The sequence below is a fragment of the Haemaphysalis longicornis genome, unplaced genomic scaffold (assembly GCF_048455015.1).
Source record: "Haemaphysalis longicornis isolate Haplotype H1 unplaced genomic scaffold, Haemaphysalis longicornis Haplotype H1 scaffold_7, whole genome shotgun sequence".
Lineage (NCBI taxonomy): Eukaryota > Metazoa > Arthropoda > Arachnida > Ixodida > Ixodidae > Haemaphysalis > Haemaphysalis longicornis.
The window spans coordinates 20,974,239-21,001,615 of record NW_027526422.1 but is presented as its reverse complement, the minus strand read 5'-3'; the positions used below and the strand labels follow the sequence as shown (position 1 = coordinate 21,001,615).

At 45.6% G+C, this 27,377-nt stretch overlaps 1 long non-coding RNA gene across 1 annotated transcript in view; it reads right to left on the bottom strand.

The window, feature by feature from the left end:
• Positions 1–27,377, bottom strand: part of LOC144147237 (uncharacterized) — a 149,923-nt gene that overhangs the window by 50,337 nt on the left and 72,209 nt on the right. The window contains exon 2 of the long non-coding RNA XR_013317873.1: positions 25,778–25,869. This is a non-coding gene — a long non-coding RNA (uncharacterized LOC144147237). The remainder of the gene's footprint in view (positions 1–25,777; positions 25,870–27,377) is intronic.

Here is a 27,377-nt window from a genome sequence, read left to right as displayed (position 1 = left end):
TACTCGTGAAATTCGCACTTTTTGTTGGAGGAAGACGGTTAATTACTTCATGCAAGTATGTTGCCAAAGTAATTTAAATTTGGAGGTCAAGGCAGCTAAGCTGCACAGTTTAAGAAAAGGCTGAGAGGTTGAGGGAGTTTCCGCATGTTTTTGCCCCTTCTGCATTGCATTCTGTCCGATCCAAACAAATTTTTGCGCTATAGTTCGAACTGCAGCATCGGTTGGAGCAAGTACTAAAAATGATGGCTGGACATCGGTGACGAGCGAAAATGACAAATACATAAAACTAAATCAAAATAATAAACAAAATGAAGCCGAAATGACCACGGCTTGCCCCATAATTTCTTTGCCTGTTGTTCAGTTGTAGCGATAGACTTTGACCAAATTTCCCAACCTGCCGCACCATATGGTTTGTTGCGAACTGCATGCCATCAATGGTGCCCTTAACCATATTTGCTAGGACCTCAATACCCGACCACCAGCCAAAATACGGATTCTAACGGACTCGTTCGAAGCAATTCAAGAACTTCGCAAGCCACTCTCCCTCAACCCGCTCGGCAAATCTATACTCTTACACAAAGAACTCCTCAAAAGCCACAACGTGCACATCAGAATTGACTGGACTCCAGGCCACGAGGAGACCGGCCCAGGGAACCAGTTCGCCCACGAGGCGGCACAGGAGTGTTTGAACTTTACGCCTCCGCTGCTTGCCCTGTCAGCCTCCACATCCACTCCTCCAACCCTCCTGCTTCTCCGACTAAAGAAACGTAAAAGACAACGTTACCAACAGGTTACACCCCCTGGGTATCTTGCAAACATTGCCTCCTGCAGCGGATCCGAGGAAGTATTTATCAACAAGCTATGCGCGGATGCCGCCTACACTCCTCACATTACTCAGAAATTGACAAGATGCCCCAACACACACCCACGATGCCCCTACTGCAACACTGACGTCAAAGCAGACCTCCACCACCTAGTGTGGACGTGCCCACACTTTGCCAAAATCGCCCAGAGAGTTTAACAAACATTAATCCCGACACCCTACCACATGAAGCACATAATGGATTAGACGCATCTTTATTAAGAACAATTGCCGCTTTTGCAGTTAAGAGTGGTCTGGCGCGAGTAGTCTAACTGGGGCCGACCCCGGTGCAGGCTTTCAGGCCCCCATAACACGAATCCCCCTCTTTGATTACGGACCTTGAGTAGTAATCCCTTTCCTTCCATCCCTCTCCCCACTGCACGGCCAGCGCCCTCCTTGCTCCAATAAAAAGCCCAATCAATCAATCAATCAATCAATCAATCAATCAATCAATCAATCAATCAATCAATCAATCAATCAATCAATCAATCAATCAATCAATCAATCAATCATCAAGCATTTGCACTTTGTGGCTTATAATTGCCACCGGCATCAATGACGGCAGAGCACACACTGAAAAGGTACGGATTCCGGGGCTAATCATGTACGTAGCCTGAGATGAGTTGTCTGGGGAGCCTAATTGGCTTTTATTCTAGGCTTTAAAATAATACAGGAAGCCCTTCACTCGGAAGTCGCATGAGTTTGTGTTTACATTGCGGATGCTCTTACACCCCAGGCAGAAGAAAAATACAATTGCTCCAAATAAGCAGTGTTTGTATTTCTTTCTCCTAACGTTCATAGGTGAAAACATAGAAAAGAAAGTTTATCTACAAGTGCCCGGGCTCGAATGTTCCGTAAATTTAGTCGCAAAAGAGTCGCTGTTCTTTTTTTGAACTCTCTTTGAACCACGAAAAAAGTATTGGAAGACTTTCTTCCGCAGTTATTTCGGTTCCGTTTCCGCGAGGAAGATTGACCTCCAGGTAGGCTTCTTTTTTTTTTTTTTTTTGCGCTACCGACCGCGGCTGCTTCGTGCCATTCACATATTACTTGCTCCTGGTTACCAGCTTTTTCCTTCAAAGCGTTAATTAAGCGTTCTTTCGGGTTGCATTTTTTTTTGTTCTGCGCCTTCTATACAGCATTCTGGCGAAGTTAATACGACTCCTCTATAAGAAATAAAGAAAGCAGAGAGATTGAGAGAGAGAGAGAGAGCGAGAGAGAGAGAGAGAGAGAGAGAGAGAGAGAGAGAGAGAGAGAGAGAGAGAGAGAGAGAGAGAGAGAGAGAGAGAGAGAGAGAGAGAGAGAGAGAGATAGAGAGAGAGAGAGGGGGGGGGGGAATGCACATCTGCATATATATCTTTCTCTTGACGGAGACGTCCCTTTGCTAACTTTTTATTAAAACATAAAGGGGGTGAAAATTGGAACTGAAAAATGTGCAGACAAAAAGTTCTTGTTTGAAAAGCTTGACAATTCGAAAAATTTTATACAGAAAGGTTGGAAAAGTTGGGCGGAAATTTTGTGGTGGGTATCGTACGCCCCGCCATGGGTACAAGGGGACAAAAGTAAAAACAGAAAAGAAGAAGAAACAGTAATAAAATAAAATAAATATGGAGGGGAGGGTGCACACACTGTCGTAAACAGCGAATTATGGCTAACCTCCAAACAACTGCAGCGCAAAGCTGGCAGGGGCAAGAAAGTGATGAGGTCGGTGCTATATCTCAACTGTTTTGTTTTACAGTATATAGGGCGCTCTGAACACTAAGCGCGCATCAGAAGAACAGTTTCAGAACTTAGCTGACAAACATAACCGCGAAATAAAAGCAAGTGGGCGTCAGATATTCCCGCTTATGTCTTTGGTCCGTTGAAAGACAATATTTTTGCGTTCCACTGTTTTTGTTGTTTTTGTCTTATGCCTTCCAAAAATGAGACGCAGTTTTCGTTTCCAGAGAACGCATGCATCTGCGTAAGTTAAAAGGGACGCGCACTTGCGCTTTAAATTTGGGAATGTATCGGCGCTTGTTGAAGAGCGGTAGAAGAGTGTTTTCTCTGCAGTGTCGGCATATGACGTGAGGCGTGCGAAACCGATTACTACGCCGGCCTCTTGTAAGCGAGGTAGGCGGGCCCTTGAGACGAGACACCGGTTGGGAAACAGGAAGGAGGGAGGGTGCTGCTCACGCATCACCCTCTTTTTCTGGGGTGTCACTTGCAAGGGACGAAGCGGCCCCTCCTCTTCCCCCTCTATTGGTCTTTCCGAAACGTCGCTCTGTACTGGTTACCGGTGTCAGCACTGACATCGGCAGAAACAGCAAGGCAGTCCCAATGCTCAAAGAAACACTTGGGAGCCGGTGGAGTCCTTGCACTTTTGTCTTATCCCGGAGGGAGGGATTGAAAGAAGTTTAAATAACTTCACTGCAGCCATGCCCAATAATAAAACATTAACGGGCTGTCATTGCGATCAATGGCAGAGGAGTCAGCGCTAGCTGTTCGATTGTGGTTGTGGGACACACTTGTGTTGGTGAGCATAGCTAACTTGAATAGCGCACTTATGCACTCCTCTCCTTTTCTTTGCTATTTCGGCTGCGTCTTTGATCTCATGTGTTAGTACATGACCATGACGGTTAACCACGACACGCTTGTGACACAAAGGATGGCAGCCCGCATGGGCACATGTAGGACAATGAAAGCTTAAAGTCCAGACCACGCCGAACATTATTGTCTCGCTTACGCAACCTGTCGTTTAGACATCATCTTTTCCACGAGTGCGCCGTGGTTAACCATCATGGTCATGTACTAACACGTCAAATCAAAGAGACAGCGGAAATAGCAAAGAAAGGGGAGAAGTGCATAAGTGCACCTTCCATTGTACTGCAACGAAAGAGATAACCTATTTGGGGTCTTCCATAATCTGAGTTTAGAAAAAGGCTACTTGTCTGTCATTGACAGGTTGCTAACAGGATAGCTGTCGCGTTGTGTTCAAAACTTTTTATCCGCTTGATTGTGATTTGGCACAATCTCAGCTGATATGAGGTCTCATTTTGGCCGGGAATGTATATTTAAAGAAGTTTCTGTTATTCGAAAGATTTCGTGTTTATAGTGCCCCCAGCGCTTCACCGAATGCAAACGATGCTTTATTCACTGAGAAATTCATTATTTAAGTTAAAATTGTGATTTTTCCGCTAAATCGTGCGTTTTCGTGATCTGCTATGACATCACAAGGCCTTGTTTACCGTTAGTGAATCTAAATGGCGCCACCATACCGCGGCAAGCCGTTTTCTGCCTTCGGCTTGTTTGTGAACGTATTGGTACCTGGCTTGTTTTGTTCATGGAGACAATTGTTTCGTGAAACATGGTGCTCGCTCGATAAATACGGTCACGTAAGACATCGTCGCTTGCGTGAATCGGCCAGTGTCGTCTGAAACAACTTCAAAGCCCCGCAATCCTGTGCAGCTAAACCAAGCATAGTGCGCACAGTACCAACAGCAGTATACGCATCGGTACTTCTATGTTTACGTGTGCTTTCGTAACTTACACTGTTTCTCACACCATTCTTAGGGCTTTACAAAGAATGTGCAGCTGTCTGGTATGACATCATAGGTTATGTTGCGGGGAATGAGCTAGTGGGTCGCATGGCCATTCCTTTTTTTCCTAATTATGTAGCTTATTTGAGCGAAGTTTGCGTTAAAAGTGGTGTCAGTATGATTCTAACGAGGCAATCTTTTGAATGAACCAAACTTGTGTTTTCTCTTCATGTTGCCTTCAAGGGCGTGCTTTTTCGATAAACAGTAAGTTAAATGTCAGCGTTTGATTTTCAAGCTCGTGTGCCCCCCCCCCCCCCCAGAAAAAAAAAAGAAGAAAGAAGTATACCCTGCTCATGCCCAGGATGTCTTGGACTGAAGACGCTCCCCGCGCGAGTAACCGGCTCCACCAGCTTTCGTTTTGATCAAGATAACCGTTTCTTCCTTCTTGTCCCCCTCCTACCCGCCCCCCCCCCCCCCCCCCCCCCGGCAAGTTTGTACTGCCGATTAATGGCTCACGGTTACTAAAGCATCATTCAAATCTGTGCAACAATAGGAAAACCAGGGATCCTTACTTTTTCTCTTTGCCGGGAAGCCCCTTTAAAGGCCAACTGAACTCAAATTTCACCTCGGCCAAATTTGTTTTTAATGCGTAGTAAGTACCCCCAAATAAGCTGAGACACAAGTGGTAGCCCCGTGAAACGCCTCATTAATCAGTCAGAAGCGTTTAAAAAGGCTCCGCCGCAGACCACTCTGCACCTGCCGGCGGATCGCGTAAACAGCCATGACGCGCCTGTGACGTTCCAGCCGACGGTGGCTTTTTCCTCTGGCCAGCCACGCAGCGGGAGAACCGGTCGAGCTCTGCTGCCCCGTGCTCGCGTAGAGCTTGCGCGCAGACATTCTCCCGAACTGGTGACCGTCCGACCGCTCGCTGGACGGCTGCAACGTCACTTCAATGGCCGCGCTCTCGTCGGTTTCGGTTTCAAAATCGCCGATTTTTGCTGGCCGCTTGCGGCGTCCACGTGCGTATTTCAGCTGTTGTATTTTGCATGTTGCTTTCTTTTTAAGCAGACTATACGGAAATAGGGTTTTCAAGAAGTAGAAATTTTGAGTGCAGTTGGCCTTTAACCCTGCATTACATCTTCTTTGCAGGGTAATAGGGATATGGTGCTCAGGAAGAAAATAAACATGAGTGATGGGAGCGCTCTCAGATGAGCACTCCCAGGTCTAAAACCTCCCCACCTCCCTCATCCGTGCAATTCATCCGCGCAATTCACCCTTCGCTCGCGCGATGCGCATTCGGTGCAAATGGAAGTATTTTTCTTGCATCTCCGAATGAGGTGCACATATAGTCGACCGTAAAATTCCAGCCAGTGAAATTTGGTGCGGTAGTCAAAATCATAAATCTAAAAGTGGTGTAACAATAAGAGACCTGCGGCAGATTAGAAGCCAAGCATCACACCAAATGCATTAACAGTGTTCTAATAATTAATACAAAAATTCAACTCCACATTCATTCCCAAAAACCACGTATTTACTTGCAGCATAAGCGCTGTACCCGCTTCGAACATGTGTCGATTGGTGTTCTGGAAAAAATTGGATTCCTAATAGTCGAGGCAGTGCCTAAGAGTGACTTTAAAGTAGCTGCAGGAGCACCAAAGGCATCACCACTTGGGGCCTATCCTTGCCTCATCTATCAACGCAGTCAGTTTCTGTCGTGCTGGCAGTTGTATTATCGTTATTCATTTACTACACTCTCTGCGTTCTTTCAGCGTTGCATGATGATGATGACGATGGTTGCTATTGGTTTTCCCTTTGTAGCGGGGTGATGACATGTCATCTTCCCAAAAAGGACTAATATACCCGTGTTTTACACTCTTGGTTTAATACTAGCGCTGCTTAGAGCAGGCACAAAAAGCTTATTAGGTATCAAAATACTTTTTTTTCCCTGTTACAGGTGGTGACTGTCCTAGGCAATATTCCCCTCTCTGCTTTTCGTCCACCAGCATTCTAATCTTCTTTTTGTCCCCTCGACAGCCTTGAAGTTAACTTCCTTTGTGATACCCTTAAATCCTAGGGCTTCTGGAAGCCCAATATTCCCTTCATGTAAATTTGGATGGATACCCTCACATTCTAACACTATCTGCCGCATAGTATCTGTTTCTTTTCCGCAGACCACGCATACCCCATCATTTTGTGAATACTTCGCCACAAAACTCTTAGTTCGCAGGCAACATGCTCTAGCCTCAAAAAGCAAAGCACTGCCCTGACAATCATCCCTTGTTTGCACTTTTTGATTTCGAAATCAGACTGGCTCCTACTCGTCAACCCAGGTTTCTGGCGACTGTTACATCAAGATGAGTTTGTTGTCCACTTCATTGAATGCTTTCATCTAGTCATTTGTTTCTGATATTGTTCGAAATTTCTTCATTAGAACTTCCAATTTTGCGTGTACTAAACATTGTTTGTTAATGTGTTCTGAAAGAAAGACTCTTCAATTATCCTTCCATTCAAGCATAAGGATAATTGCTCAAATTTTCTACCAGCTCCTTTTTTTTGCAAGCAGTTCTCTGCGGTGTTTTTTTATTGCTTGTTGTTGCAAGTCTGTCAGACCGTTTTTTGGGGGGTAAAAAAGGAGTGTTTTTATTGTCGCCGAAGAATACGCACAATTTATAGATATGAACTTTATCCACTCTTTTTTAAAAACTGTACAGCTTACCTACCCTTAAGGAGAACGCGACTGTTTGCAGTAAAGACGCCGATTCTTTGGTTAGTAGTTACCTACAGTTGGAGACCTCCGCATTTTTTCTCTCTGAAGCATTACTTTATTATCCATCTGTTATTTTCGGCGTTACGTTTTATGATTATGCATCAGTGTGCCGATATAGCCGCCTAGTCTAAACTTATCGATCGTAATATTAAGCCTTGCTACGGGCACTCCTTGACCAAAGAGCTTCAACGCAAACTACCACATAGTTCCTCATTTCCGTCCAATTAAATATCGGGTGCTTGAATAACCAATGAGTACAAAAGGCACTGGCAACGAGCCAAGTTTTGCGTGCCTAATACAAAGTAGGGGGCTCGGGACACACCTCCTCAATAACAGCTCTATACTTCTCAAAAGCGACCTTTTCAGAATATTCCATCAATAATGCATGTTTTGGAGTCGTTACTCTGTCGGAAAAGCAGCGGTGGCCAAATATGGCTGGCGAATTCGAATGCGCTCACTGCTTTCGAAATGTGAAGCCGTTCTCGATTTCCTGGTTCTCTTTTGTCCCGAACAATATCCGGATGTTCTATTTTTATCATCGCATACACGCCGCACTTACTTCGTAAACAAATAAGTGGGCTACCAGCAGCTTCCTACATTAGTCAATGTGCCCGAAAGCCTTTGCCCAACTTTGTTAACAGAGAAAGAAGCTGACGTGGACGAGGACAAAAAGGGGGCGTGCGCTTGACGTTGAGCCGCTGTAGTGATAAATAATCACGAAAGGCTCCCTAAAAAAAGGACGTCTTGGGCGTTTTTCATACAATTCCCCTTAAAAAGACGATTTGTGGCGGACTTCATTGTGCCTAGTTTTGGGTTTCTCAAGATCGGTGTCACATAGTCCAAGTGAACTTTGTTGAGAATAAAAGCGACACTAAGCTATGTGTACATATGCGATGTGGATAAGATTTTCATCATGATCATCAACAACAGCCTTTTCAGGTCCCCTGCGGGACGAAGGCCTCTCCCATTGACTTCCCCGCGCTCTTTTCCTGCTCTACCCGAGTCCATTCTTTGTCTCTGAATTTCCTTATTTCGCCTGTCCATCGACTTAGTGGTCTTCCCCTTCTTCTAGTCCCGTCTCTCGGTACCCATTTCTGATAGTACCAACTGGGTCCGATAGTACCGATCGATCGATCAATAAATAAATTGTTCGATCATCGATCGATCAATCAATCAATCAATCAATCAATCAATCAATCAATCAATCAATCAATCAATCAATCAATCAATCAATCAATCAATCAATCAATCAATCAATCAAAACCAAGCAGATCACCGACGGAAGATAATTATGACGAAGATATCCACATTAAAATTGACAACTGCGTACCCAAACATACACACACATTTAGATACCTCGGGGCTTCACTTAGTAATCACTTGCACTGGGTAGGTCAAATCAACGCTGTCTGCATCAAGTTGGCTTCTGGGTGTCAAACGCTTCCACAAGCCAAAGCATTCAACGCATGCTTTACTTCGCGTTTATCTATAGTCATTTAACGTACTGCATGGAATCATACGCTTGGACTTTTACTTCTTATCGGGATCCCCTTCGAAGATGGCAAAAGCCTGCTATCAGAATAATAAGTAGCAGTTACCACAATGAACCCAGAGAGCCGTTATTCCGAGCGCTGCTCGGCTCGTCAACTCGGCAACTTGGTACTATGTTGGTGTTTTTCCAGGCAATGGGTAACTTTTAAGTCCTTAAGCATTCTGAGAATAGTTTAGGTAGCTTTTTCAGTATAATATTTCCACCCTGTTTTAGAAGGTCAATGGTTATGCCATCCTCGCCTGCAGCTTTTCTTCTTTTCATACCCTTGAGCGCCTTTTCTACTTCCTATTTAGTTAGTAGTGGGATATCGCAAGATAAGCTTGTGGGTTCAGTAGTTTTCTCTGGCGCAACCTCGCTGGCGTATAGCGTTGTGCAGACTAGGCCTGCTACTTCTATTATCTCGCCCATATTGGGCGTAATGTTGCCCTCTTCGTCTCTGATTGCGTATATTCTGTCTCTGCCAACTGCCAACTTCCGCTTGGTTGCTTTCAAGGTCCGTCTTGTCTCCAGCGTTTTCTCGATCACTGCCTAGTTGTACGCACGGACGTCCTTCCTTTTACTTTTGTTAATCAAATTTGACAGCTCCGTTAATTTATTTCTATCCGTCGTACTCAAACATTTTATGTTCTTACGTTTCGCAATAACTTCCCTTGTTTTCTGCATCAGCTTGCCGTTGTTTCCTACAGGCTGCTTCCCGCATAAAAGCTGCCGATTCTGGAATTGACGTTGTTAGGTTGTCATTTAGCGTGTCTGCGCTGTCGTCGTTCTCATCGTGTCAGCGCTATCGTCTCCGCTCAATAAGCGTGAAGTTATTCTGTAGGGTTAGTTTAAGCTCCTGCGACCTGGTTCTGGCTGACACCATTGTGGGTTGCACTAGTTTCCCTCTTTCTCTTTTGAGATTTAGCCTGATTTTGCACCTAACCAGCCTACGGTCGCTGCTCCGAATCTTGCTATATGCTATATATAAAGTGGTTTTAAGGTTGTATGTGGCTCTGCAAGTGCAGGCTACTCGAATATTATACAGTGAACAGATAGGTACACCGACGAAAAATATGTACCATTCCCCAAATCCAGTAATGACCTATATTACTCTTATGGCAGCCTTTTTGAGCCTTTGGTTAGGACCCAATACTATACCGAACCGTTGGCTTGTACTTTGTAGTCGATTGGGGAAAAGTGCCCACATAACACCTTGCTCCCGATGATTTCTACCAGGCACGGCTCCATTGTCCCTCGAAACAAATTTAGTCTGCGATCATTACTAGTTCGACTACCAGTTGCCGAGACGGTATTTCTTAAGGAGGGGAATAACGAGACGAACTCCAAAAAGTCGGTATTTCTGCATTATGCCATATTCAAGCCGACATATTTCTTTCTCTTTTTCTGCAACGAATAAGCCCACTAAGCGACCCGACTCTTTCATATGGTCTGCGTACCAATCCCGGAGCGTACCAAGACTCCTTGAATAGAACAAACCAGTTAGCAAGAGGTGTCTCAATAATTCCTTACATATCACTGTTAAAAACGGCGGACACATTGGATAAATATATCTGCTGTAGTTAGAAAGACTGGCATATGAAGGAGGGAGAGAGTAAGGCGGTGGAGCCATGGCTTCTGCCGAAATTTTGCAGCTCGGGATTGCGGGGGAGGGGGAGAAAGGTAGAAGGGGCAACTAATTTTATCATGAAATAACAGAACTCGTGAGCATTTGCCCGGTGAAAGCTACGATCAGCGATTTTGCAATGGCCCCGCAGACAAAGAGAAGCGGTAAATACAGTCGGAAGATCATGTAGAGCACGCCCGCAACACCTCTTCTTTCAATCTGTTTTTTTTTGTTTTGGTTTTTCTGGTTGTCTTACGTCTTTCTTCTTTCATGTCCTCTCTCTCTCTCCCTCGCTCTACCTCCAATTTAATGCTGCATATACCGCTGCCTAACAGGCCATTGTCCTGCTAGCCTTTGGAAGCTTTAATATTCTGCTAAATCCTACGCAGATCTGGTGCACTAACTTTCCCGGAAATTTGGACCCTGTTCAAGGTTCAAAACCTCACAAATGTGTGACGTCCGTGTCTTGCTACCCTCAGGTGTTTGATGTGTTTCTGCAATACATGCAACCACAACTGAAAAAAACTCTCAATATGGTGACTCATGAGCTGAGCGTATCGGGGCTGGATAATAATAAACAGAAACAAAGCAACGTTTTCTGAATTGTCTGGTGAAACATGACGACAGGTGGCATTAGCAGAATGAAAGGAAATTAAATATTTCCCTTTAACAATAATAAACAACAAATAAACAAGGCGAAATTAACAAGGCGAAATTAACAACAAATAAACAAGTCGAAATTAGAGCCCTGCGTCCGACATCGTTTTCCGGTTTAGGGTAGTTAGCAAGTGCGGCTAGTTGCTTGGCTTGTAGGCAACACTAGAGCATTAGTGGGGCTTCGTGTCACTGGCCTGGCTGGCCAACTTGTTGTCGTCCAACGCGATCCTCGAAATGAGTCTGTTGGAATACGTGTGCCTGTACTGTCAATCGATGAATAAAAGAAGAAAGTTCGTGTAGCCCGCTAGACGCCACAGACACTTCCAACTCCCAGAGCACTCATTCGGCCTAATTGAAGTTTCCCTGCTGGTATTCCTTCACCGAAGGCCCTTTGGATAATTTCCTCGAGTGTTTGCAGCAGAAAAGGTTTGATTGGTTTTCGAATTGAAAGATAAACGCGACCACAATTTCAAAGAGTCCACACCGATGAAGCTTGGAATGTTCGGAAAAAAAGTAGATTTTTAATCTATATCCAATAACCAATTGCTCAGCCCATCTGATATCACCATTGTTTTAGCGCAGAAGTGTTTTGGCCGCTGATAAAACTTCATAAAATTTGGTTTCATTCTCGAGTGCTGAGCGCTCCATAGCTGATATAAAAGGCGGACCGTACAGAGGATGTCGACGGAAGAATTTCGCTCATCTGGGGTTTTGACTTGTGTGCCACACACTCGTAATTGGGGACGTTGTCGCAGCCCACCTCAAATTAGAAATACGACATCTGCCACCAAGAATTTACCAACAATTTTGTTCGTATCACCCCCCCCCCTTTATCTACTACGTCCTCCAGGTAAATCCACGCCCCCATATCAGAATCTATTCGTATTCCTAGCAATGGAGATAGACCTAAGTATCAGATGGGCTCTCATAGCTCACTTCGAAATATGCTCGGTCCGACACTGCAGGCACCTCGTTGCTAGAAAGGCACTCTAAAACGTTCACTTTTTACGAGTGATAAATGGGGTTCGTGGGGTAGATGATAACCCAACTCAAATCAACGGAAGTCGAGGGATCTGTATAGTACTGCCCTCCGTGTAGCTTCAAGTCAGTAACCATAAAGAAGCGAGTCACCGCACTTTTCGCTCCGCAGTGTCTTAAATGTATGAGTTGCGTATGAGTATGAGTGCCTTAAATGTATAAACCTGTGTTGATGAATACCCCCAAAATATGGAGGCCTTTCAAGTCTCAGCATTTATACCGGATACTACAGGTCGTATGAAAGATACCTAAGTAATGCTACTTAGCACTTTTCAATGTCACTTGCAGCTTCATTATTTGACACAAACATAACACAGAAATTAAGGAGTGGCCATCTCACCTAGCAGGAAAAAACGAAGCATTCCATAAACAACTCGAAAGGACAATGATCTCGACCAACTTCTATTAGTCTGCAACAAGGCCGAACTAGATCAAGAAATAAACCAAGCCTTTTTTCAGCGACACCCTATCCATATACATTTCCTATAGTGCACCATCACAGGACCCACCAAAATCATTCGGTTATGTCTCTGGGTGGTGGATTAGGTCTCTGGTTGCCAATAACACAAACAATATTCTGGGACGTCATAGAGAAATTTCTGCAAATTGGCTAGGAGACGCCCCTGTATCATCTGGCTTCTTTGGTAGCACCATTATTGGTTTAAAGTTTACGATATAATTGGTATCTTTGTTTTGGGGACACAGCAACCTTTTGGATGAACCAAACGTATTTTTTGTTGATGTCCGCTTTAAGGAAATCTTTATGCTAGTGGGATTCCCATTCGAGGAAAATTACACGATATATTTCTCTTCCTCGTCAATGATGCCCTTCGCAAAAAATATTTCTTCTCGCCGAACCAAAGAGGGGGCGTAAATTATTCGCTAGTTTTGGCTGAAACTTATATAATAAAAGGACGTGGTCCAGCCGAGGACCTTGTTAGTCTTCACAGAAACTCATAAAAATGTTAATGAGGGAGCTGTGTGCACCCCCCTTTACAGTGCAACGCTCCCACCATTTGCAGTTGCCTCAACCGCGTTTCGTTTACCGGCCGTTAATTTATGCGTTAATTTTCTCGCAAGTCCGGAAGGGCAAGCTAATTCTGGAGCCCGAATTCACAGAGCGCATGCTGAGCAACGCCAGTTAGCATGAATGAATGAATGTGGGATGTGTAGTTTATTTTTGTTTTATTGCTCAGTCATGTGCTCTTTAGTAATGAACAGGTAACTCTAGCCTTGCGGAATTTCCGCGATCAATCCTTTCATGCCAAAACCTTGAGAACTTGCTTTGTAGACTCTTGCAACGGTTTTCTTCGAGATCATTTTCAGGCTTTTCGTCCGTTCTTCGTGTCATACAGAGATAAACGCAAAAAAATGATCAACATTCGTGCAGAAATTAAGGAATTATTCAATTTTTAAATTTAAAAACACAAACAAATTGAAGGTGGCTCTCTCTTTCGAAAACCGGGGGCCTGCTGCTCGCTTCCCCCTCTTCCTGACGACGACGCATCGCAGGGCCAATTAGAGCAGCGAGAAACGGCGCGTTCAGGAAGTTTTAGGCCATGGTTGTCTGTCCTGGGAAGCTCCTTTCCGCGCTTCTTGATGACGCTGTTCGGCGGCATCGCGGCAACCGCACCGATACAATTCCGCAAGTAGAAAGTAGTGTGGCCAGGCTTACTTTTGCGACCTCTACCGTATATACTCTTCAAGCTATTTTTGGTTAACAGAGAGGCTGTTAATTACAAGACTTACCTTGCAGAATGCCCCGAGTGATTGAGAGTGTGAAGCGCGTGCGCTGCCTAGCTACTGAGGCTGGACGTGAACTCCACTTGTGGATTCTCGGAAGTGCGAGGAACAGTCGCATATACTGGATTAAAAAAAAAAAAACTTTTGAATTGCTCAAAAAAAAAAAGACCATGCCTCCGCAAAAAAAGCAGTCCGATGCGTTAACAACTCGGCCATTACAGTAGCAGAACAAGGCGCAAAAATTTAGCGTACAAACCATGCCAGTTAACAAGTATCTATATATGTATGTTTTTCGGACAGTCTCGTAATGATAACGTTTGTTCATCATGAAGCCATCTTGCAGATGAGCCCCGTCATGCTATAATTACAAGAAATTACGCCAGAGCTCTATCGTTCAACTCATAAAAAGCTATCGCACAGTCGCGATATTCCCGACGTAGGCCAAGGAATACACCACTGTAGAATTACAGTTGCCTTTAATAACAACTTTACAACAAAAATAGCCTGGTTTAATTTTTCTTATGGCAGGCGATTGCTGCTAGAGAAAAAAAAGTATGCTTGTTTTTCGCTGAACGGAACGGCGCTTCCCAGCATGCGAAGGCACATCCGTACGTCGAGACTTTCGAGCCGGACTGAGAACACCGAATCTGCCGGCCGGTTTGCGATGCTCGCTGTCTACGCCATGACGTCGACGCTGATATTCGCCGAGCATGGACATAGTTATATGAAACGCAGACGGACGACCTGGCTTGCATTTTCGCGAAGCGCGCAGACGCTGGACGTCGGGCGATGCTGAAAGCATAGAAAGCGGCTCATCGCAACACGGCATGAAAGGGCACACAAGTGCTCGAAGCGGGCAGTAGGGACTGCCCCCGATACTATCCGCGGATAAGTTTATGCTTCCTATGGAAAAAAATAGGACTTAAAACTGTATGTAGGCTCGTTTCGTCGATACAATGACACATACAAATATTGCAAGCTCAGCCAATCGTAGGGTGTGAGTCCCCGCGTTGCGTCGTCATATACGGAGGCTTCGGGTGCGACGTAGGTAGTGCCGCATTTGCTTACCTTTGTAGACGTAAATATTGAATAACTTTCATATTCGTGCACCGTACTGATCATTCTTTTTGCGTCTGCATCTGAACGACACGAAGAACCGATGTAGGGCCAGAAAAGTACCTGTACGAAAATCGTTGCAGGTGTCCTTTAGGAGAAAGATGGTTTAGACGCGAAGCTTTCTCTCTTGCAACATCAGTCAAAATCAAAGTCCACAATCGAAACTGCTTCGACCACTCAGTGGCGCAGTCGCATGGACGTCAGATTTCAGTTTTAACTCGAGGCACGCGCCCTATCTTTGTCTTTTACTTTTAAAGCTCCTGAAATGCCCTCTTCTACACGGCATCAATGTACAATAGACATTGAATGACGTGCCTGCCTCTCCGCGTACATCGATTTGATTTTGGTCCCCGTAACGGATTTCTTAGGTTAGAAGAGGTTATTTGTGGGACATGGCTGTTCTGCGCTATCTTAAGTTATGTTTAGAAAGGTCACGTGGAGTGACTTGTATGGCCAACCTAGCCAAATAACGCTTTCGAGTCAGCACACAAAAACTAACACATATGCTTTAGGAAAGAATTCAGTGAAGATCAGTTTGATTCGTTTATTCTACGCACATACGTGGTACCTCTGCCGTGCATTTAAATTAATCGTGCGCTGCATACTCAGGCCAAGGAACAGAGGCAGTTAAAATAGACAAACCATACGTGGGTGCACACCACTGTATGGTTTGCCTTTTCCACTGTTCCTATTCCTCGTTCAAGTATGCAGTGCACGCTAAATTTCAATTCAGAACTGTACCAACTAGCCCCGAGACAAGCCTCTGTTAGCTAATGCCACTAACATTATGCAAATTAATGACATCCCGTAATTGCAGTGTAATTTCCTTCTTTTCATCTCAGCACTGAAGAGTAAAACAGTTTCCATGTCTGCAGTTTTCATTGACCTTACCCGTGTAGAAGTCTGATTTTGTGTTGTTTCAATTACGCCATAGTTCTTCAGTTTCAGCGCCCGCCTGCCCCATTTTTCTTTTTTTTTTCTCGCTCAGTTGCAAAAATGTTGTTTACTATTATTGTATTCTTCCCCCAACCTGGTATTGTCAGTAGTTTTCGGAGCAAAGTAAATAACTTAAGCAAAACAGAAGCTAATCATAAATAGCCTCGATATTTGGAAAATAGAGCTTGGGGAAGACCCAAGCAATCTTTTTTTTTATTAAATCGCTTGTAAATAGGCGACGAGAAGTCTGTGACAAAATGTCGACGCTGCAAAATGGTTTGTGTAATCGGGCTCGGAGTTCGCGAAATCACTGTAAAATGAACGCCACAGCCGGTTCGACAGACCCTCCGAATCTGAAGCGAACCTTTCACCTTAATCGGAATCCTATCGTGGGAACATGCGTGTGGTGTTTACGCCGCTCGCACCATCGATCGCCTCCGCTCTGACGTCTGAGTTCGTTCACAAGTACCCAATCGGGTGTCCCGCTTGAGCCAACGAAAGGGTTTATTATAAGAAGCAGAAGAAAATCTGACTGTTTTTATATTTACTCCAGTTCCATCGGATAAGTTTGGAGGCGGTACGAAAGATACACTTTTTAAGCTCATTTCGGTATTTCAATATGTAGAGTTCTGTGCAATGTTTACTTGTGTGTCAAAGGACGAGCACAAGGAATCTCGCTTGCTCTATATTGCTTCTTCTAAGCACCACGAATTATTTTGACAAAGCGGCAGTCAAACTCGCACACTATGGGAAATTACACCTTGCGCACACTATGGGAAATTACAATTAAAATTACACCGTGGCTGCTCCGATGTTGTGATTACGTGCGTACAAAATTGATTCTGCCTTGCGCTAATCAATTGGTTAGGCTTTGAGTGCACAACCAACGAAGCACCATCATTCCAGTTGTTGCACATTCTCCATGTCGAGGCTTTCCGCTTCTGTGGGTCCTTAAAACTCAAACAATCTTTCTGAGTGCGTCCCACCTGCTCTCAAGCCGTTTAATATGTTCGTCCTGAGCTTTTTTTTTTATTTGATGTTTCAATTACGCCAGGGTATTAGGCTGGAAACAAGGTAGGGAGAATACACGTGCACGCATTTTCTGTTTGATTGTTGGGTGCCAAAGAGCAGTAGTTTTGTGAAGCAACTTTAATCAAAATAATGTAAACTCGTGTAATTGAGGGCTCTTGATTATTGTGAACTATTAAGCGCTAGACGCATGTACGACCGGCGCATGCAATTCGCATGCGACTGATCCGCCAAAACCGGTCCTAATAATCAGTCGTAACGATCAGTCGCATGCGAATCGCATGCGCCGGTCGTACATGTGTCTAGCGCTTTAAGCTCGACAGCAAGCTCGAAGGACACTGTCCCTCCACATTGCCGTCTGCCAGCAAAAATTGGTACAAGCACCCCCTGAACAGGGGATCTCGTGCTTGGGAAGTTACCCGACTTTGTCGGGAAATTCCCCAGGGGAAGGGGTCGTAACTTTTGACCGATAGCAATGGTCGAGTGGTAAAACCCTCGCCTCGTAAGCGGGACGTACCAGGTTCGGATGCTGAGCCACCCGATACCCAGCGGTTTCTTTAAAGGTAACAAGCATCCCCGGAGCCTCTGGACGCCTTGGAAGTGGGAATGAACGCTTGAAATTTAGCCACAAAGCAGCCGTGGGAGGCCGTGTGGGAGGTCCGTCGAACCTCTTCGGGCGGGGTGAGGAACCACTGGACACCCACCAGTCAAAAGGGCCCACGCGCCCCCTGCTTAGGCGGCGGTAAAGGGATAGGTTACGCTCTACCACTGCGGCAGACGTGGCAGGCTCCTGCTCCCCGCCTTGAGCCGCTGGTCACCCACCAGAATACAAATGGGTACACGCACCTACCATGCGGTAAATCCTGGAAACCGTAACACCACGTCGGACAATACGATAGGTTATAATAAAGTAGTAGGTACTTCGATACTGCTGGGCACCAACCAGTAGAATCGATTAATGCCGGGAAAGTACAAGCACACTCTGAAGAGGGTATCTCGTGCTTGGGCAGTTACTCAATTTCGTCGGGAAATTCCCCAGTGGTCTTAACTTTTACACGGCAGCGATGGCTCAGAGGCACAGCACTCTCCTCATATGCAGTAGGTACCGGGTTCGAATCCGCGCACCACCGGGCACTGGCCGGTCTTTTTAATGAGTACAGGCGTTCCTGGTCGAGTGCGGACGCCTGGAAAGCTACCTTTACCCGGGCGAGGGTCCCTTTGGCCCCTGTCCATCTGGCGGAGCCCACCGGCCTTCCACCACACTGCATTGCCGAGGGGTGAAAGAGTCTGGTGGAATGCCCTGCTGTGGAAGTCGCCACGTGCGTTCGTGTAAGTTTGTGGCGCCATGAACATACCGCTAAAAATGTACAAGTGGTACCGCTAAATACGCTCGGCCCTTGCGTGGAACTAGAACGCTTGGGAAGTTGGCCCGGCTTGCACTGGAAATCGCCCCTATGGAATAGGGCGGCTGTAAAAATTCAATAAATTTTTTATAGCTTTAGCACTATAATTTCTTTTGTCTACAAGAATGTCCATAAACCTAGAAAAAGGATATGCAGCCAAGTATTCTATGACGTCATTTCGGTAAGAACCAGGTTAGGAACAGGGGCATACAAAACTAAATTTCTAGTAATTAGCTACCATAAACTGTCACCCCTATTGCTGAAGTTCCCACTACTGACTTCTTTAACTGAAATATTCTATATATCGACACAGCAAACAAATTTCTCACGACATCAATGCTTGTGTGGCCTAGGATGCGGGCACAACACTGTTTGCCGGATTTTGCAGAGTTGAAGTAAGAGGGCAACATTTCCTGTGTTTCTAAGTGTTTCTTTACAGTTGTTTTCTAAAGCTCGTTGGGTGGCGGTGCTCGCGGCCGTGGTGTGGATTCAAGGTTTCGTCTCCAGATGAACACGTCGGCTTCTCCACGGATCTCTAGAAGGGAACGCGCAGTTGTGCTCTTTGTTGTGTCTTCTCAGAAGCGTCTTTTTTTACCTTGAGAGCTATGCGTTTCAGTTTCAGTTTCTATTGTGGTGGGGGTTGTATTTGCATCTGTTGTAGTCATTTTCGCTTTGGTATGATGGCGTCAGTTCCGGTCACGGCTCGCCTACACGTATGACAAGCACGACTGACCACAGCCCCGAAATTAAGAAAATAAGGACGGTTTCGCTTTATCAATAGTCGTCGTCCCTGAAGTCTTGGGCACTCAAGTGCTAGTCACGCCGACTGTATTCTGTATGCTGCACATTATATGCCGAAGCTAAATCATTATTGAGGCCCGCCATGGTGAAGCAATGTGGATGAAGAGCGTCTGGCGATCTTCAGCACGCGCTGAAATGGTGACACGTTGGCGTTTTCGCGTTTCGTTTTGTGTTTCACGTATGCCTGAGAACGGTCGCCGCGGCCGCGAATCAAACCCCTGAACTTGTGCTAAACGCCCGGATGCCTTAGCTACCACGTCGATACCGTGGAGGGTAGCTAAAGCCGCCCTAATAAGTCCGTAAAGTTTGCCAGCGTTATAACCTACCAATGAACCTAACATTCCTGTTTTGTAAGTTACGCCCCAATCCTAACTTTGTGACTCGTATGTTTATTTTATTCCCCCTAATGTGCTGCACTGCACTGATGAGATCCCTGCAATCGCTAGACTTATTTTTTGTAATATTGTCACAATCCTTACCTCGCTATAGACTTTCAATGTCCTTTAATTTGTTTCTGCTAAGCGATCTCTATACTTCTAGTGGTTTATCTTCAGGCGCCCTGCCCGTATTCCTGCCCAACAACAATATTGTCTTCTGCCCCTCTAGAGTGTTTTCTATCATTCTGCTTAGGTTCTCTTCGTCTAGATGCTTGTACTAATTCAACGATTATCCTGGCCGTGTAGTAAACTGTAAAACATGATTTAGCCTTTGTCGTCTATTGTGTTATTGTGTGCTTTTAACAATCATTTTAAAACAACGTGTAGGGCGTGTGGTTTCAGGCTGTTTTGGGGCGAAATGGTATAATGTTACTGGCGCGCCACAAGGTCTAAATCTCCAGAGTTAGAAAGGTGACAGCGAATTTTCTCTTGTGCTAAAAACCAGAACTAGCAAGAGCGAAGTTAAACTCGAAGAGTGAAAACAATAACACCTTAACCATAAAATTTAGTTCACCGCTGCCTCGTGAGGAGCCTGCAAGCTCAGGGCTGTCGTTTGTGGGCCCAAAAACTTGTCATGACAAAGTTCGATGTCAGTGCAAGCTCAATAATGCTGCAACTAAAAGTGACAATTGGCAACAGCTTTCAGTTGTCTCGTTGGGCATTACTGGTTATTCTCAATTCTCACACGGTTCCGGAGACGTGTATGGATCTGCGATGTCTACAAAGCATGCTTACAGTTAATGTCCAGCGCCAGAAATAAACTACACTATAACTGGAAATACATATGCCTGAAATGCTTACCGTCGTTATTTATCGGCGCTAAACCATCGTCCAAAGACACTGCGGGCTAGTTCAGCACTCCAGATAGAGACAGACGGGTAGATTCTCACGTTCGGGGAAAAAAATCAAGAGCACCTAAGTATTTCTAATCAGTTGCTAGCGCGAAAGCATTAGTGTCCAGTTGAACCTCTTTGACTGCTACGCAAAATTTTGGGATGCGCGTAACGGTTTTGGTTTGTTATTCAGTTGGTTCGGGTTAATTTTTAGGGATCGCTTGTTAGCATGGTGATTATATTCCGCATTCTCTGCAGTCTATAAGTGGGCCCAATTTTTTGGACGCACGTACCGTAAACTGACGACATGCTTGGCGACGACATCTATAAAAAAAAAAAGCGCCGACGTCATGCTTTTCAACCTTGCGCAAGGCTCAGTTCAATATTCGTCGCGCAAGGTCTAGGATATGAAAAAGAGAAAACAAAATGTGCGGCAATAAAATGTGCTGCAATGAAGGCACAACGCTCAGATCTGACGCAATGCTCCGCGTCAAACGCAGGAGTGGGTGGACTAGAGAATGAATTTAAAACGAAGAGCTGTATCGGATGGACCCGTGATGAACTAATAAAACTTTTTTTGAAAGGCCCCTTAAAAGAGTTTTCCTTTGTTGCGTTTGAATACCAATGACGTTACGGTTGCCACACGACAGGCCAAAAGCGAGCGTTCGCACTCCAGGCTTTTTAGAGCGCCATAGGCGAATATCGAGTGGCGTAAGGGAGTGCTTTACTTCATATTTATCATTACAGCAACCTGGCCTAAAAGACGTATGCCCCAGCTCCTGCCGCCCTTCTAGAACATGGGATAGCGCGCAGCTGCAACTTCATTCCTCGCTAGGTTAAATGGGGCTTGAGGCGTCAATATAAAAACAAATTAGCAGTAGCTTAGCTCGGCTATGCCAGGATATGCGTACCGTGAGCTAAGGTTCAGCAATTCAATCCAATCGAATTCAATCCAGGCCGGTCCGGTTCGGTTCGGTTTGGTCCGGTCCGGTCCGGTCCAGTCACTGCTCCTCGCGCATGCGCAGCACGGCTCTCCAGGAGCCCCACGAAACGGCTATCAAGCAGCTCCGGCGCAGCGCACACCTGGGCACACGCCGGCGCCAGTGCGTCTGCCGCGGCTATGGCGTCACTCTTCTGGAATGCGCAGATCGGCGAATGTGCAGACCCAATTCTCTACACACCCGTACTACAATTGGATTGGAATCCAATTCAATTTAATCCAATCTAATCCAATCCAAATCCAACCAAATCCAATGCTTCTCGCATTTGCACAGCACAGCCCTTCAGGTTCCACGCGAAACTGCTCAACCTCGGCCAGTGTAGCTTACGCTACGAAACTCTAGTAGCAACGTATTTCTCTGGGTGCACATTTTCTAGTTGATTCCTCATCCTGATGTATGCATTGTGAGGCGATCGCGACTTTCACGCGAACCCCTTTCTGGCTAGCTTCCCATCGCGGCCGGCGTTGCACAATACGCCTCGCTCGCGCGACGGGAGCCATACGGGAGGACGCCAGCGACCGGAGGGCTCGTTGTCTCCAGGGTGGAGGCGTTGACCCTTTTCCCCTCTACCTTCCCCGAGAACCAGTTCTTCCTCTGCACTAGCGCCACGGTTCGGCGAGGTCTGGTGGGTTGTCGCAGGACGAGAGGACGGCTCTCTTGTCTTGGGGATGCGGTAGCGCATGGACGTTTCGGCGCGCTGGTCCGGACCTGGGGAACGCGCCACAATGGGACGCGTCCGGGCGGTCTGGGAGACTGCAACCGCGCTCGCACGCGCAGCGCCCCGCTGCTCTGGTATCCATCGGTGAGTCGAACCATCTCGATCTCTAGCGTTGTTTAATGCCTCGCTCCCAGTGTTACTGTTATGGCCTACGATCAGTCTGTATGCAGTATATTTGATTTGCACTTCGCAATAAATGCTGCCATTGGTGTTTTGCCCTTTGTCGCCTCCTGCCTTGTCTGTCTCCGCAAACAACGGACCCGTCCGCAGCCGACGCTCGCAAGGCATGTTTGCTAAGCGCGATAGCTGCTGGGTGGGGAATAGCTAGTGTGTGAAATGTAGAATCCCACAATTGAAAGATTCTTTATCAGGTCAGGCAGTGTTGTAGATCACCTTTGTGGGCTAGCTCTTTCGGAGGCTTGAGACAAACCAAGTCTCTCACTTCTTAGCTGGTTGGTAGAGTGAGCACAACAACAAGACAACAATATTTTTGCTAAGAAAACTGGCTCCAGCGATATGTACGACCGATGACGCGTCAAAGATTTATTATGGCCAAAGTGATATTTATTTTCAGCAGACGGAGCTCTAAAGGGGTGGAGGTACGCCGCATGTTTCGGCCAATTTGCCAATCCGATCCACTCGCCGAACAGTGAAGGCTGGTGAAAGTGGAATGTCCAAAAAAAGCCACAGAATTGTAGATACCTGCTACTAAACTATATTAAAGTAAAATATATATATGCATTAAAAGCGTGAGGAAAGCATCGCATATTTTGCACTCGAGGAATCGCGTACTCGGAATGAAGCGTCGATATGGGCCTTCCTGCTGGGTACCTGGACGCAATCGAATAGCCGGAAATGAAGCTGCTGACAGGGAAGCAGCTAATGCAGTTCTCCCGGATAATGTGGACATTACATCTCTTCCGTACTTGGACCTCAAACCACTCATCAAAAGAGAACTCCGTAAAACCTGGCAAAATCATTGGGATAAGTAAACGGAAGACAAGCTCCATTCAATCAAACCAACAATAGGCAGACATACTCTGGGAAAGCTACACAGATCCGTTGAGGTTGCACTTTGTCGACTGAGAATTGGGCACACATGTGGCACACACGGACATCTTTTAAATGGTACACCACGTCCAAATTATGCTAGATGCGGAAGGGCTCTTTCTGTAAATCATGTGCTAATTGAATGTGGAGAACTCGAACCAGAAAGACACAGACACTTCGCAGACATATACAAAAACATAAACCACCACACCTAGCACACCGTCTATCAGACGAAGCAATTGTGAAGCTCAAAAATGAGTTAGCTTACCTTGCGGATGCTGATTTTTTTAAAGGAAATCTCATACAGTATGTAACCACAGCCTGCCCTCAATGATAAGGACAGTGCTGAAGGCTTCCAATGTGATGCTCAGGGACCTCGCCTTTTTTGCCCTGGCAAAACGATCTCCCCGAGGACCCTGTTTTCGGAGGCCCCAAGTACTCGTGCTTTCTGAACTGTTTTATATCCACTCTTCATCACTAACCATTGGCCCTATACACCAATTTTAGACAAGCACCTCTAACTGAAACACCAGCACTCCTCTTGGAGCTCTTTGGCCTAGTAGACCTTGCGCCATTAAACCACACCATCATCGATATGGTCATTTCTCCTACGCCATTCGGGCAATATGTTATCACAATCGTTCTCGTAAAACTGTGTTGATAGGATTTCCCTCCTCCGCATGCCTTGCTACTCCGATGCGAAAGCGCATTTTATATTTTCTCATCACTGAAGGCCGTCCATTGTGATGCAAATTGACTGAGCTGGAATCTATCACGTCTTTAGCAAGCATTATAAGAGTGTTCAGAAAGCTATACTCACAAGATAAATTGTTGAAGCTGCTGAAATGGTGCGCCGCACCATTTCAGCAGCTTCAACAACTCAATTTCATTCCTTCGGGTGGGATAGGATTGATTTGATTCACAATCGATTCACACCATTTGATTCACACGAGGAAAATCAACTCTCTATAAATGCAACAACGGTCATCTAGGTAAAAATAACCTTGTATTTCGCACTTGTTGAGGTCTGAGTGGCTTCGCGCCTTGTAGCACTGTTCTATTTTATTGCCGCCTTATGAGTGACCCTAAAGTATACAGCAAAAACATTTCAGAGCTTCCAAGTATTGTTTTGTCAAAATAAGCGCTTTGTCGGTGTCCCTTCGTTTGTCCTGGTCCCATTTTGCGATATTGAAAGTGTCATCTGTTTGGTGAGTACATTGGGACACAAGCAGTGAAATTTCTGTGAAATTGCTGCGAAACATGCAAAATGCGAACGCTACCCACGCATTGAAAAAATTTACACCATCTTCCCGCGAGGGGAACCATGGGTAGATGCGACGCATCGTGGGGTTTCCGTTGCGTTTCCGTTTTGTTGTTTCCATTTAGCGTGTCAATTTGTTGTTGTTTCTATTATATTACGTACGGTTGCGCCGACCATCGCGATAGCAGGCCTGTTAGTCTGCATTCAAATCATCGGTGGTCATCGGATGTCATCGGAGCGGCGGAACGACTGAGCGGAGCGGCGCAGTTACCGCGTTTATATGTGCCGCTCGTTAACGGTGAGGGGAATGAGAGAGAGCAGCGCATGCGCATGTGTTAGATGTTTAACCGAGCGCTAACGCGCGCTGACGCACAGCTGGCACGGCGACGGGAGCGAGCGCTAACACGTAGATGGCTCTGCGGTGAGAGCGGCGTTAGCGCGCAGCTGGCGCGGCGAGGAGAATGGGGGAGGGCGCTGCGGTGAGACCGGCGTTAGCGCGCAGCTGGCGCGGCGAGGAGAATGGGGGAGGGATGCGGACTACGGACGACGGAACACGCCGGAGGGACAAGGCGATTTAAAGAGATGCATTGCATCTAATAAAGGGTTCAGTTGGACTAATTTTATTTCATTTCAGGTTTTAAGAGCCACACCTTTGAGCAGTGGCGACTCATTGACCTGCGTAAATGATTTATTGTTTTTTTAATGGTTTATTGCTACAGCATACAACATCACGGATAATTCCTGGGAATTTACTTAAGGTTAAGCTTCGGAAAAAACGAAGGCGCTCCCACTCACTTCATTTAAATAAGAGGGCCTTACAGATAGCTGGCTGCATGTCAACTGAGTTCATGTAGGCGTTGTATAAATAAATTATCTCTGGGCTTCTTCTCAATAATAGCGGACATAAAATTCTCATGAAGTGTTGTGCTGCAACTAAGTACCTCGTGGAAATTCTAGCGGGCAATTCACCCGTCGATATTTGAAGGCGGGAATTTCGGGCACAGAGCTAAGAATGACGTAAAAGCAACGGGGCGATCAACGCCCAAGCATACGCAGGATGCTTAAATTCGAACACTAATGAATAATCATTCTGTCCTACTTTTAATATTTCCCGCATTGTCGCTGAGTTCACTCGCCTGAAGCCGTTTCTCCTGAAATTCGCACTCTGGTTTCTCAGATTAGAAGAAGGTTCTCAGATAAGAAGAAGAAGGTGATGACGAATTCCTGTAAAAGTCCTGATATCGATTTCTGTTGCGATTATGGGTCGCATTATTGGCTCCTTTTATTGACAGGCGTAACCGCTGCCTTTGCGGGCGGTGGTTACGTCTGTAGCACTGTCTACGTGCAACAGTTCGTGAACGCGCCAGAACCCAGTAGCCGCTCGCCGGGCGGACCGTGCGTGTGATGTGACGTCATGAGTTTATGACGAGCGTTGGAGGCACACGCCTACGTCACCTTTTTAGGGGCGAAGCACCTTACGGCTGAGGCTTGTCTGTCCGGCGTCCGGCGTCCGTGCTCACGACACAGCAAAGTGGAAATCCATACATCTGTGAACAAAAGGTTTAAGAAAGCTTAGCAAGAACAAAATAAAAGGTTCACCAAAGGTGACAGAGAGAGAGAAAGAGAGAGAGAGAGAGCTCCTGGAGAGCCGTGCTGCGCATGCGTGATGAGCATTGGATTGGATTTGGTTTTGGATTAGATTGGATGGGATTGGATTGGATTGAATTGAATTGTATTGGATTGGATTGGAGTGGAAATCATTTTAGCAGCAGTAAGCACTCTCAAGGATGATTTACGGCAAAAGCGATCCCCAGTGCTTCACCCAATCGTCATGATTCACTTCGTGGAGAAGCATGAATTTTTTTTTTCTACGACGGAGTGATGTCACGCCGATGTCCATTTACGGCGCCGCGCCGTGTGCTGTTCCGTCGGCGAGATAAATGAGGTAAAACTGAAGCATTTGCCAAGCGTCGCAGGCTGCTCTTTTTTCAGCCAGGCTGTTCTGTTGAGTAAAGCAGGGGAACTGTGTGGTAATATTAACACTTAAAATTGCTGTCGTGCCCCTTTAAGGGTGTATGCTTAGTTTTTATTAAGCTAGCTTTACTACACTGTGGTGCACAGTAAAGGATGGCCATCTACGCAGATAATATGATTTCATAAAGCGACTGTAACTCTTGTGGTATCTAAAGTATACCCAAACAAATCATATTATAATTAGCCGCTGAAATGACTCCACGATTACACTGAGTTTCATTTACTTGTCGGAAATAATCGGTTCACAGTGAAGTCGCTAAAGTCACAAAATTACTGTCTGCTGTAAATATATGGCCATCTGTAAAAAGACTTCTAACTGCTGTTTTACAGGTTGTATGCAAATCATGTGACAATTCGGCGCAAAGACGACTCTCATCTAACATCACACACAAAAAAGAAGCAGAAGCAAAACGAAATCTTCTTAAAGACACAGCTCCGCTGTTTTAGCACATTTCACGCTGCATGAAAGTGGGTTTGGTTCTTGTATTTGTCATTGGACTTTATTACAATGTAAGTTAGGGCTCCTAGACACAGGTGGTCCTGTAAAGCACGCTAACATTGCACTGCTACTCTTGGCTGCCAGTTTACACTTTTTAAATTCATAAGAACCACTGAATCCTTTTTCTTCTCTACTCAATGGTTTGATGTTTTACTCGTGCTTGTTCAAAACGTTTAAGTTTCACGTTCCCTGTCTCCCGTCTTCGACGCACTGATAGCGCCTAGCCACATTATGCCACCAAGCTGCCCATTCTGTTTCCCTATTGACCTCAACTAAAGCGTGGCGATGCACATGAGCACCCGCATTTAACACGAGAACACGCACGTTTGATGGTTACTCATGCCTAATTACCATTTTGCAAAAAGGAACTAAAAAAATACATTATCTTACAGTCCATTGATGCCATCAAACTGGTTTATCAGCACTGTCTGGATTTTTATGTTGCATGCAAGTTGTATCGGACTATACATTTTTTCACAGGTAAGTAATTGTTTGGTTCGATTTAAAATATCCCCTCATTGG